Source organism: Triticum urartu, chromosome 5A (genome assembly GCF_056163025.1).
Source record: "Triticum urartu cultivar PI428250 chromosome 5A, HENAU_Tu73, whole genome shotgun sequence".
NCBI classification, from domain to species: Eukaryota; Viridiplantae; Streptophyta; class Magnoliopsida; order Poales; family Poaceae; genus Triticum; species Triticum urartu.
The window spans coordinates 455,792,191-455,806,977 of NC_141877.1; positions in this window are offsets into that span (position 1 = coordinate 455,792,191).

Consider the following 14,787-nt stretch of genomic DNA (forward strand, 5'->3'; position numbering starts at 1 on the left):
CACCTATACAATTTACCATTGTATTGGGTTTGTTGGGGACACAAGAGACTCTTTGTTATTTGGTTGCAGGGTTGCTTGAGAGAGACCATCTTCATCCTACGCCTGATAAACCTTAGGTCATCCACTTGAGGGAAATTTGCTACTGTCCTACAAACCTCTGCACTTGGAGGCCCAACAACATCTACAAGAAGAAGGTTGTGTAGTAGAAATCAAGCTCTTTTCTGGCGCCGTTGCCGGGGAGGTTAGCGCTTGAAGGTATATCTTTATATCTTGCAATCGAGTCTTTTAGTTTCTTGTTTTATCACTAGTTTAGTTTATAAAAGAAAATTACAAAAAAATGGAATTGAGTTTGTCTCATACGCTTCATCTTTTTAATATCTTTCGTGAGTATGATGGAAAGGAAAATTGTGCCAAAGTGTTAGAAGAAGAATGCATTAAAATGTTTGGCACTAGATATTTGAATGATGAGAATGATTGCAATGTTGTTAGTATGAATTCCTTGAATATCCATGATGCTAATGATATGAAAAGCCACAAGATTGGGGAAGCTATGTTTGATGAAGATGATATTTTTTGTCCCCCATGTTTTGATGAGCAAATTTATTATGATGAAAGCATGCCTCGTATTTACGATGATTATATTGATGAAAGTGGAATTGGAGAGGTCACGACTTTATTTTGTGATGAATCCACTATTCCGGAAGAGGTTCCAATTGATTATGAGAACAAAATTGCTATCTATGATTGTCGGTGTCAAAACTGGCGGATCTCGGGTAGGGGGTCCCGAACTGTGCGTCTAAGGTGGATGGTAACAGGAGGCAGGGGACACGATGTTTTACCCAGGTTCGGGCCCTCTTGATGGAGGTAAAACCCTACGTCCTTCTTGATTAATATTGATGATATGGGTAGTACAAGAGTAGATCTACCACGAGATCAGAGAGGCTAAACCCTAGAAGCTAGCCTATGGTATGATTGTTGATGTGTATGTTGTATATTCTATCGACTAGCCTGGCCCTGATTTATATAATGCACCAGAGGCCTAGGTTAACAAGAGTCCTAGCCGAATATGCCGGTGGGGAGAAGTCCTTGTCTTGATCGCCAAGTCTTTGTGGAATCTTCCTTGTATGCGGCAGCTGTCCGAACTGGCCCATGAGTATACGGCCATGGGGGCCTCAGCCCAATCTAATAGATCGGGAGACGACGTGGTGAGTACCCCCTAGTCCAGGACACCGTCAGTAGCCCCCTGAACTGTTCTTCAAGTTAGGGACGCTCCTCGATTCTTCCGAATTGTTCTTCATCTTCGGTCGTCGATCTTGAAAACTGGTTCAACAAATCTTCTCATCTTCGATCTTGAGGATCGCCGAAATGCATTCGACGAGTTTATACGCCGGGTATCCGAGGAGCCCCTTTAAGTTTCCGGCCTTTATCAATGCCTTATTATTTTTATGCCACACCTCGGGTTTGAAGTTGTTCCTGGGAGGCAGTGTCCTCTTGCGTCCGAGCTCTAACGCCGGACTGTATTCGAGGTATCTTTTGCAGCCGAGCACCAATGCCGGACCGCTTCCCAGCTCTAACGCCGGAATGTATCCGAGCTCCAACACCGGACTATGTATCCGAGCTCCAATGCCGGACTATATCCGAGGTGTCATATCACCTTGGTTCAAAAAAGTTTGAAGGAGTTTAGCCGAGCTTAACGCCGGAAATGCCCTCTACGGGGCCAACCACTAGCGCCCAAGCTTTATCCCGGACTGCTTCCGAGGTGGTGCACCACCCCGAATGTGGGCCGATTTTTGTGAATATTTTTTGTTGGTGCAATTTATTCTCTGCCGAGATATATAGCCAGTAGCCCTCAAGGTGTGTATCGGTCTAAAACCCGAGATGCACCTGAAGGATGACGTAAGACCGCTGATCCTAGTAGCCGCTGAGACTCAGGTTGATTTGCAAAATCGGCCTCAGGATCAAGTCCAAGCTCGGCAGAATACTTCGGGACACTAAAAGCGGCGTGCTCAGTCCTCGAGACTCAGGTTGGGTGCGGCCGACCAACCTGAGGATCAAAATCTCCTCGGAAACTATATTGCACGTAAAATTTTCTGCATTGGACAAGCAATGCAGTAGCCCCCGAGACACTGGTCGGGTGGCAACACCAGATCAGGGGATTGATGTGCCCCTTTAATATTTGTAAATAATAAGCCCGAAGCCCAGTAGCCCCCGAGCCTTAATGCGGGCATGGGTGGCCGAATTAAGGATCAATATCCATAGTAAAATCACAAATTATGTGTAATGACTCTATGTATCCAAGTGCTTTACGTCATTAATGCTCAGATCCGCATTGTACAAAACTTTGTTAACCGACCATCGGCTTCCACCTCCTCGGCCAGTAGCCGAGGAGTGTTTGTCCTACTTTATAAAACCTTTATGAGGGCAAAGATTTACAACAAACAAGGCAATCTGGCCATACGGTTTTATAAACAAAGGTACGCAGAGAGTTATATTACTGTTTAACAGAAGAAATGTCTTCCAAAGAAAATAGTCCCGCTATCGGTTCCTTTCTTTGGGTTGTCATGCTAAGCATGATCATTAAACCTCAGCTCTAATGTAAGAGCAAAATATCGAGGATTTATTTTGGGAGGCCAGTTAATAGCCCCCGGTAGTGTTTGGCGACAGTCGGGGTCAAGTCGTAAACACTTCGGCCAATGTTATGAACGGCCCGTCATTTAACATAGTCATCGGATCGCTGACCAGTTTACGCTTATTGTGACAGTCTTTTCGGCTTTCTCCACTGAGGTGCTTAACCATGTGAGCTGGAAGCACAATCGCAGTGGTTCTCCCTTTGCACGCCTAGCCGAACAAAACGGAACGTAGGAAGCAAGTGCAGGAGCCGGGCAACCCAACTATTGACCAAAGACACAATTTGAAACCGATGCATATATAGCAATATCTAAGAATGTTTTTGCCGAATCCCTAAAGGTGTCCGGCGTTGCACTGCGAGACTAATGCTGGAAAAGCACAAATAGTTTAAAAGTGCCAAAAAGCTTGGAAAACCAAGAAACGTCAGTAAAAACATGACGTTCGAACAAGATCAAGTGTTCGGTGTCAATCCGAAATTTGGTCTTAGAAAAAAGAAGTGCTTCTGTCGTGCTTTAACATGATACATCCTATCTCAAGACTTCGAGCGAGTCAGCCTACGGCTTCAACCTCCTATCCCGAGGGCGGAGTACTTCTCATTAGGCCAGTTTAGCAAACTAAACTCTAGCGGCTTTGAGAGAGAAATTAGGCTCCCCGGCTAGTGACCGCACACTCGTGTCGAAAAAAGGAGTGATAAATAATAATAATAAAACTTTGCAATGACTAAGAAGAAGAACACTTATTATAAAACGGCTCAAATAAACTTAAGAGCCCCCAAGTGACTTGAGTAAAAGAATGATTCCATGTACCGAAGTACTTATATCATATTTATGTTCAACCGAACTTTAAACGCGTCTTAACCGACCGTCGGCTTCTCCCTCTTCGGTCAAGGACCGAAAAGTGTTATGTACTCCATCTGTCGAGAATATCGACGGTGTTTCCAATAACCAGGCAATCAGGCCATAAGGCTGTAACAGACAAAGCGCGCTTAGGGAACTTATGCTATATTACTGCAAAGTGTAAGAAGCATCTTCGAAGAAAATAGTACCCCCACCAATACCTTTCTTCGCCGCTCATTGTTATTATGAGACTTGTGCAATAGATTTTTTGTACTCATGAGTTCCGTTGTGTGCCAACCATCATTGAAAACAATAAGAGCGCTAGCTTTCGGCTTCACCCAGTCTGAGGTCCGGCTCGGGTGACCCGATCGTGACAATCGCAGAGGTGCTCCCTTTACTCCCTAGCCGAACAATCGGGAACGTAGGGGTAAACACAAGAGCGAGGCAACCCAGCTTGCAAATCGCTTAAGTCAATATGGTGCATATTGTGGCGTAATACACGAACAAGGAACGAAGCCGTACAAGTATAATCATATGCAAGAGGAAAAGCTTCATAAAGGAAGCCCCCAAGTAAACGGGGTATTTGAATTTATGCGTCACAAACAAAGTTTGGACAAGGAAATTTTTTACAAGCAACTTTTTTCCAAAAAAGTATAATTCTTGGTCGAACCGAACACAAGTTAGAAATTAAAGCTTTGAGAATGAAGGCGACTTAGCTGGTTAATGTGTTCGGTCTTGATGACGCGGTCCGAGCTTGATGCGGGGCAAGGTTCCATCCCCCCAGCCGGTCTCGAGGTGGCGGAGCGGAGAGCTCGACACGCCGAAGTGGTGACATAGCACGGTCAATGCAGACCGGCAGAGTGACGCCGAAGTCCCCGGATTATTTTCCTGTGCACAAAAAATAGTGCAAACCAGAGATAATAGTAATAATGATAATTAAAAAATGTTGCATAATAAATAATTTATGCAAAGTGAGGAATAGAAGAAATATGGCCTGGCACCAAAGTCAATGTCGATGCAGGGCGTCGGCGCGATGTAGTAAAGGCGTGGCAAAGCCTGAATTCACAGGTCGGTCCGAGCTCCGAATGCGGCGTTCGCCGGACTATGTACGGAAACTGATCGAACCACCACGCGACCGTCGTTAATGCGGTCACCATTTGATAGACCTGTGTACATATCATGGACAAACTAGAGTAATAATTCCTTGGGAAAAATGAACCCAAACAAGCAAAAAATACTGGGATTAATAGCACCTGCTTTATTTGTTGTAGCAATCCGAAGGAAGATGATTCCCAAAATTGGGACTCGCTCCACACACCCATTGCCTGATGGGCGATAAAACGACGGCATGGCAATGCTGGTAAAGGTTGACTCGCCGAGGCAAAGCCCTCGGCCCAGCTAACGTGACGGAGATGGTCGGCTAGTGACGCCGAAGCGTCCGGAGTAGGTTGATGGAGAGATGGCGAAGCCCCCGGTCCAGCCGAGATGTCGAAGTAGGTCGGCGTGATGGACACCAGCTTGAAGAAGCAATAGTGCGGCCCTGTCGATGCTGGTCGTGACGTGGTCGATGTCAGCTTGATGAAGCGACCGTGCGGCGATGCCGGTATGCCCGCTCCGTGTAATCCGTGGGGCGGCGATGTTGATGATGATTTATCCTTCGCGATGCCGGACTCTTGTTCGGCTTGCCGAGATGATGATCCGAAGAAGTTGAGCTCGGCTAAAGTGACGACGTGTCTAGCGCAGGTCGGCAGCTGTGGAGTAATATTGCCGGACTGGTTTGACACCAGCATGATGTTGAAGATCATGTTCAAAACATCTTAAAGTTAGTGTAGTGTGTTCGGGAACAAAACACAATACCCCATACAAAACTTCCTTCAAAAGGGATGTCCGAAATCCCGTTCATAAAAAAGATGAACTCGGGTCGGATTCATTTTCGCGCAGAAAATAGATCCAAAAAGTGATGCACTAATCAGAAGGTTCCCGGAGTTTGAACGGACGGATCGAGCTGAAATTTTGAGAGGTGGTAGATATAGGAATTCCGCAGCCGATCAAGGTTGGATCTTCCAAAGGACGTCCGAGCTAGAAGCTGGACACCACGTCCTAAACTCATCCAAATTCCCATCCAGATTTGACAGGGCTCCGGTATATCGTGGATTGCCAGAGATTCCTCCATCGGAACTCGACGAAATTTTTCAGGGTTGTTATAGACCCAATTATGCACAATTCCACCAAAGCGATCGTCAAAGCGATACGCGAGGAGGTGGTGGCGACAGATACGAGTTTGCTATCCAAAAAAACAGCACGGTCGCTTGAGGGCAATGTTGACGTTGAGCCCCCGAGCTCCATAGATAATTCCTCCGTGATCTTGATAGAGATCGGAGTTGATGTTTGATGAAGGCCCTCGTCCGAACATGGTGATCTGAACATGGAGCGCAATTCTTGGTCGAACCAAGGTGACCAGTCGAACTGGTGACGAAGACGGCGAAGTCGCAGTTGATCTTCAGGCGAGCCGTCGATCCTTTTGTCGATCACACAGCAGAACTCTCAATGAAAGCACCAATGTCGGTGTAAAAAACGGCGGATCTCGGGTAGGGGGTCCCGAACTATACGTCTAAGGTGGATGGTAACAGGAGGCAGGGGACACGATGTTTTACCCAGGTTCGGACCCTCTTGATGGAGGTAAAACCCTACGTCCTGCTTGATTAATATTGATGATATGGGTAGTACAAGAGTAGATCTACCACGAAATCAGAGAGGCTAAATCCTAGAAGCTAGCCTATGGTATGATTGTTGATGTGTATGTTGTATATTCTATCGACTAGCCTGGCCCTGGTTTATATAATGCACCAGAGGCCTAGGTTAACAAGAGTCCTAGCGAATACGCCGGTGGGGAGAAGTCCTTGTCTTGATCGCCAAGTCTTTGTGGAATCTTCCTTGTATGCGGCAGCTGTCCAAACTGGCCCATGAGTATACGGCCATGGGGGCCTCGGCCCAATCTAATACATCGGGAAACGACATGGTGAGTACCCCCTAGTCCAGGACACCGTCAATGATGATTATTGTGATGACTTGTATGCTATAAAGAATAATGATATCCATGAAACTTGTCATCATGATTTTAGTTTTCAATTGGATTATGCCTCACATGGTAATTATTTCGTTGAGTTTGCTCCCACTATTATTCATGAGAAGAATTTTGTTTATGTGGAGAGTAATAAAATTTCTATGCTTGTAGATCATGAAAAGAATGCTTTAGGTGCTGGTTATATTGTTGAATTCATTCATGATGCTACTGAAAATTATTATGAGGGAGGAACATATGCTTGTAGGAATTGCAATAATATCAAGTTTCCTCTCTATGTGCTTAAAATCTTGAAGGTATGCTTGTTTTGCTTTCCTATGCAAGTTGATTATTGCTCTCATAAATTGTTTGCTTACAAAATCCCTATGCATAGAAAGAGGGTTAGACTTAAATGTGCTAGTCATATTCTTCATGATGCTCTCTTTATGTTTCAATTCTTATCCTTTATGTGAGCATCATTGAAACCATCATGCCTAGCTAGGGGCGTTAAACGACAGCACTTGTTGGGAGGCAACCCAATTTTATTTTTGTTCCTTGCTTTTTGTTCCTGTTTAGTAATAAATATGTTATCTAGCCTGTGTTATGATTGTGTTTTTCATGTTTTAATTAGTGTTTGTGCCAAGTAGAACCGTTGGGAAGACTTGGGGAAAGTCTTGTTGATCTTGCTGTAAAAAACAGAAACTTTAGCGCTCACGAGAATTGCTGCCATTTTTATTTGGAGAGTGCTATTTAGTTAATTATTTTTGCAGAAGATTAATAGATAAATTCCTCACGTCCAGCAATTTATTTGTGAATTTTATGAGTTCCAGAAGTATACATTTAATCCAGATTACTACAGACTGTTCTGTTTTTGACAGATTCTGTTTTTGATGTGTTGTTCGCTTATTTTGATGAATCTATGAGTAGTATCGGAGGGTATGAACCATAGATAAGTTGGAATACAGTATATATTACACAAATATGAATTTAGAATGAGTTCACAACAGTACCTAAGTGGTGATTTATTTTCTTATACTAACGGAGCTTACGAGTTTTCTGTTAAGTTTTGTGTTGTGAAGTTTTCAAGTTTTGGGTAAAGATTCGATGGACTATGGAACAAGGAGTGGCAAGAGCCTAAGCTTGGGGATGCCCAAGGCACCCCAAGGTAATATTCAAGGAGAACCAAGAGCCTAAGCTTGGGGATGCCCCGGAAGGCATCCCCTCTTTCGTCTTCGTTCATCGGAAACTTTACTTGGAGCTATATTTTTATTCGCCACATGATATGTGTTTTGCTTGGAGCATCATTTTATTTTCTTTTGCTTTGCTTGCTGCTTGAATAAAATACCAAGATCTGAAATTATTAAATGTTAGAGAGTCTTCACATAGTTGCATAATTATTCAACTACTCATTGATCTTCACTTATATCTTTCGGAGTAGTTTGTTGTTGCTCTAGTGCTTCACTTATATCTTTTTAGAGCACGCTGGTGGTTTTATTTTATAGAAATTAATGAACTCCCATGCTTCACTTATATCATTTTGAGAGTCTTTAGAACAGCATGGTAGTTTGCTTTGGTTATGAATTTAGTCCTAATATGATGGGCATCCAAGAGGGATATAATAAAAACTTTCATATGAAGTGCATTGAATACTATGAGAAGTTTGATACTTGATGATTGTTTTGAGATATGAAGATGGTGATATTAGAGTCATGCTAGTGAGTAGTTGTGAATTTGAGAGATACTTGTGTTAAAGTTTGTGATTCCCGTAGCATGCACATATGGTGAACCGTTATGTGATGAAGTCAGAGCATGATTTATTTATTTATTGTCTTCCTTATGAGTGGTGGTCGGGGGCGAGCGATGGTCTTTTCCTACCAATCTATCCCCCTAGGGGCATGCGCGTAGTACTTTGTTTCGATAACTAATAGATTTTTTCAATAAGTATGTGAGTTCTTTATGACTAATGTTGAGTCCATGGATTATACACACTCTCACCCTTCCACCATTGCTAGCCTCTCTAGTACCGCGCAACTTTCGCTGGTACCATAAACCCACCATATACCTTCCTCAAAACAGCCACCATACCTACCTATTATGGCATTTCCATAGCCATTACGAGATATATTGCCATGCAACTTTCCACTGTTCCGTTACTATGACACGCTCCATCATTGTCATATTGCTTTGCATGATCATGTAGTAGACATTGTATTTGTGGCAAAGCCACCGTTCATAATTCTTTCATACATGTCACTCATGAGTCATTGCACATCCCGGTACACCGCTGGAGGCATTCATATAGAGTCATATCTTGTTCTAAGTATCGAGTTGTAATTCTTGAGTTGTAAGTAAATAAAAGTGTGATGATCATCATTATTAGAGCATTGTCCCAGTGAGGAAAGGATGGTGGAGACTATGATTCCCCCACAAGTCGGGATGATACTCTGGACGAAAAATATAAAAAAAGAAAAAAAAAGGGGCCATAAAAAAGGCCCAAATAAAAAAATGAGTGAAAAAGAGATAAGGGGCAATGCTACTATCCTTTTACCACACTTGTGCTTCAAAGTAGCACCATGATCTTCATGATAGAGAGTCTCCTATGTTGTCACTTTCATATACTAGTGGGAATCTTTCATTATAGAACTTGGCTTGTATATTCCAATGATGGGCTTCCTCAAAATGCCCTAGGTCTTCGTGAGCAAGCGAGTTGGATGCACACCCACTTAGTTTCTTTTGTTGAGCTTTCATACACTTATAGCTCTAGTGCATCCGTTGCATGGCAATCCCTACTCACTCACATTGATATCTATTGATGTGCATGTCCATAGCCCGCTGATATGCCTAGTTGATGTGAGACTATCTTCTCCTTTCTGTCTTCTCCACAACCACCATTCTATTCCACTTATAGTGCTACGTCCATGGCTCTCGGTCATGTATTGCGTGAAGATTGAAAAAGTTTGAGAACATCAAAAGTATGAAACAATTGCTTGGCTTGTCATCGGGGTTCTGCATGATTTAAATATGTTGTGTGGTGAAGATGGAGCATAGCCGGACTATATGATTTTGTAGGGATAGCTTTCTTTGGCCATGTTATTTTGAGAAGACATGATTGCTTAGTTAGTATGCTTAAAGTATTATTATTTTTATGTCAATATTAAACTTTTGTCTTGAATATTCTTGCCACAATAATGAGAACTACATGGATAAATATGTTAGGTAGCATTCCACATAAAAAATTCTGTTTTTGTCATTTACCTACTCGAGGACGAGCAGGAATTAAGCTTGGGGATGCTGATACGTCTCCAACGTATCTATAATTTTTGATTGTTCCATGCTATTATATTATCAACTTTGGATGTTTATGGGCTTTATTATGCACTTTTATATTATTTTGGGACTAACCTATTAACCCAGAGCCCAGTGCCAGTTTGTGTTTTTTCCTTGTTTTAGAGTATCGCAGAAAAGGAAAATCAAACGGAGTCCAATTGACCCGAAACTTCACGGAACTTATTTTTTGGAAGGAAAGCAACCTGATGGACTTGGAGTGCACTTCAGGAAAGAAACGAGGGAGCCACGAGGTAGGGGGGGGTGCGCCCACCCCCCCTAGGGCATGCCCTCCACCCTCGTGGCTCCCCTGACGTATCTCTTTCACCCATATGTACCAACGTACCCTAAAAACATCCGAGAGCACAATAGATCGGGAGTTCCGCTGCCAGAAGCCTCCGTAGGCACCGAAAGCCAATCTAGACCCGTTCCGGCACCCTGACGGAGGGGGAAATCCCTCTCCGGTGGCCATCTTCATCATCCTGGTGCTCTCCATGACGAGGAGGGAGTAGTTCTCCCTTGGGGCTGAGGGTATGTACCGGTAGCTATGTGTTTGATCTCTCTCTCTCTCTCTCTCTCGTGTTCTTTAGGTGATACGATCTTGATGTATCGCGACCTTTGCTATTATATTTGGATCGTATGATGTTTTCTCCCCCCTCTACTCTCTTGTAATGGATTGAGTTTCCCCTTTGGAGTTATCTTATCGGATTGAGTCTTTAAAGATTTGAGAACACTTGATGTATGTCTTGCCGTGCGTATCTGTGGTGACAATGGGATATCACATGATTCACTTGATGTATGTTTTTGTGAACAACTTGCGGGTTCCGCCCATGAACCTATGCATAGGGGTTGGCACACGTTTTTGTCCCGATTCTCCGGTAGGAACTTTGGGGCACTCTTTGAGGTTCTATGTGTTGGTTGAATTGATGAATCTGAGATTCTTGGATGCATATCGTATAATCATACCCACGGATACTTGAGGTGACATTGGAGTATCTAGGTGACATTAGGGTTTCGGTTGATTTGTGTCTTAAGGTGTTATTCTAGTATGAACTCTAGGGTTGTTTGTGACACTTATAGGAATAGCCCAACGGATTGATTGGAAAGAATAACTTTGAGGTGGTTTCGTACCCTACCATAATTTCTGCGTTTGTTCTCCGCTATTAGTGACTTTGGAGTGACTCTTTGTTGCATGTTGAGGGATATTTATGTGATCCAATTATGTTATTATTGTTGAGGGAACTTGCACTAGCGAAATTATGAACCCTAGGCCTTGTTTCAACGCATTGCAATACCGTTTACGCTCACTTTTATCATTAGTTACCTTGTTGTTTTATATTTTCAGATTACAAAAACTATTATCTACTATCCATATTGCACTTGTATCACCATCTCTTCGCCGAACTAGTGCACCTATACAATTTACCATTGTATTGGGTTTGTTGGGGGACACAAGAGACTCTTTGTTATTTGGTTGCAGGGTTGCTTGAGAGAGACCATCTTCATCCTACGCCTAATAAACCTTAGGTCATCCACTTGAGGGAAATTTTCTACTGTCCTACAAACCTCTGCACTTGGAGGCCCAACAACGTCTACAAGAAGAAGGTTGTGTAGTAGAAATCAAGCTCTTTTCTGGCGCCGTTGCCGGGGAGGTTAGCGCTTGAAGGTATATCTTTATATCTTGCAATCGAGTCTTTTAGTTTCTTGTTTTATCACTAGTTTAGTTTATAAAAGAAAATTACAAAAAATGGAATTGAGTTTGTCTCATACACTTCATCTTTTTAATATCTTTCGTGAGTATGATGGAAAGGAAAATTGTGCCAAAGTGTTAGAAGAAGAATGCATTAAAATGTTTGGCACTAGATATTTGAATGATGAGAATGATTGCAATGTTGTTAGTATGAATTCCTTGAATATCCATGATGCTAATGATATGCAAAGCCACAAGCTTGGGGAAGCTATGCTTGATGAAGATGATATTTTTTGTCCCCCAAGTTTTGATGAGCAAATTTATTATGATGAAAGCATGCCTCCTATTTATGATGATTATATTGATGAAAGTGGAATTGGAGAGGTCACGACTTTATTTTGTGATGAATCCACTATTCCGGAAGAGGTTCCAATTGATTATGAGAACAAAATTGCTATCGATGATGATTATTGTGATGACTTGTATGCTATAAAGAATAATGATATCCATGAAACTTGTCATCATGATTTTAGTTTTCAATTAGATTATGCCTCACATGATAATTATTTTGTTGAGTTTGCTCCCACTATTATTCATGAGAAGAATTTTGTTTATGTGGAGAGTAATAAAATTTCTATGCTTGTAGATCATGAAAAGAATGCTTTAGGTGCTGGTTATATTGTTGAATTCATTCATGATGCTACTGAAAATTATTATGAGGGAGGAACATATGCTTGTAGGAATTGCAATAATATCAAGTTTCCTCTCTATGTGCTTAAAATCTTGAAGTTATGCTTGTTTTGCTTTCCTATGCAAGTTGATTATTGCTCCCATAAATTGTTTGCTTACAAAATCCCTATGCATAGAAAGAGGGTTAGACTTAAATGTGCTAGTCATATTCTTCATGATGCTCTCTTTATGTTTCAATTCTTATCCTTTATGTGAGCATCATTGAAATCATCATGCCTAGCTAGGGGCGTTAAACGACAGCACTTGTTGGGAGGCAACCCAATTTTATTTTTGTTCCTTGTTTTTTGTTCCTGTTTAGTAATAAATAATTTATATAGCCTCTGTTATGATTGTGTTTTTCATGTTTTAATTAGTGTTTGTGCCAAATAGAACCGTTGGGAAGACTTGGGGAAAGTCTTGTTGATCTTTCTGTAAAAAACAGAAACTTTAGCGCTCACGAGAATTGCTGCCATTTTTATTTGGAGAGCTATTTAGTTAATTATTTTTGCAGATGATTAATATATAAATTCCTCACGTCCAGCAATTTATTTGAGAATTTTATGAGTTCCAGAATTATACGTTTGATCCAGATTACTACAGACTGTTCTGTTTTTGACAGATTCTGTTTTCGATGTGTTGTTCGCTTATTTTGATGAATCTATGAGTAGTATCGGAGGGTATGAACCATAGATAAGTTGGAATACAGTAGATATTACACCAATATGAATTTAGATGAGTTCACAACAGTACCTAAGTGGTGATTTCTTTTCTTATACTAACTGAGCTTACGAGTTTTCTGTTAGGTTTTGTGTTGTGAAGTTTTCAAGTTTTGGGTAAAGATTCGATGGACTATGGAACAAGGAGTGGCAAGAGTCTAAGCTTGGGGATGCCCAAGGCACCCCAAGGTAATATTCAAGGACAACCAAGATCCTAAGCTTGGGGATGCCCTGGAAGGCATCCCCTCTTTCGTCTTCGTTCATCGGTAACTTTACTTGGAGCTATATTTTTATTCGCCACATGATATGTGTTTTTCTTGGAGCGTCATTTTATTTTATTTTCCTTTGCTTGCTGCTTGAATAAAATAACAAGATCTGAAATTATTAAATTTTAGAGAGTCTTCACATAGTTGCATAATTATTCGACTACTCATTGATCTTCACTTATATCTTTCGGAGTAGTTTGTTGTTGCTCTAGTGCTTCACTTATATCTTTTTAGAGCACACTGGTGGTTTTATTTTATAGAAATTAATGAAATCTCATGCTTCACTTATATCATTTTGAGAGTCTTTAGAACAACATGGTAGTTTGCTTTGGTTATGAATTTAGTCCTAATATGATGGGCATTCAAGAGGGATATAATAAAAACTTTCATATGAAGTGCATTGAATACTATGAGAAGTTTGATACTTGATGATTGTTTTGAGATATGAAGATGGTGATATTAGAGTCATGCTAGTGAGTAGTTGTGAATTTGAGAGATACTTGTGTTAAATTTTGTGATTCCCGTAGCATGCACGTATGGTGAACCGTTATGTGATGAAGTCGGAGCATGATTTATTTATTTATTGTCTTCCTTATGAGTGGCGGTCGGGGACGAGTGATGGTCTTTTCCTACCAATCTTGTGGGGGATATACCCCGCGGTATGACCCGACCGGAAGTATGACCCGGCCGGACTTGGCGATTCACTGGTGACCCGCCCTGACTTGGCGACTCACTAAGTGACCCGCCCGGATCTCTCCACTCACTGATGACCCGGCCGAGCCAGGTGACTCATTGGTGACCCGGTCGGCGGAGCAGAGGAGCAACAAGACCCGGTGTCCCAAGCAGACGGTTCATGGAAGGTCGGCTCGTATTATGGTGGGCCGGATTAAGAGGAAAGCATGAGGAATATTCCCTTACAAAGGAAGCAAGACTAGGACTCCACTTGTAATAGAGTAATTCTAATTCTAATAGGACTAGTCATGTAAACCGCCCCTTCAACATATATAAGGAGAGGCAGGGCACCCCAAGGGGGACAAGATTCACAAGTTCCACAAGTTGGACAAGTTAGGTTTATACTATAGCTCTCGAGATAGAGCACTCTTGTAACCATGATCATCATCATCTATATCAATGAAGCAGGATGTAGGCTTTTACCTCCACCATGAGGGGCCGAACCTGGGTAAAACATCGCGTCTCTCATCACGCTCAACCCCCTCTCAAGCTACCACATAGATGCATTGGCCTCGCGACTAAGTCCTGACACTAAGAACATCTGGCGTGACAATTCCACGACAGTTGGCACCCACCGTGAGGCCTGCGCACGATGGTGTTTAGTTCTTGGAGGGATCTGTTCTTAGGGTTTTGAGAAATTTGCGATCAACCGGATAAAGAAGGACCGGCGCCGAAGAATTGTGCAAGACCCGGCGTGGGACAGTCATTTGGCAGAGCCGACGTGTTCATTGTTTATGATCAGAGTTGTGATTAATTCTACAGGGCCAAGACAAGAGCTAGAGGCTGCAAACGGCCGCCGGAGGCA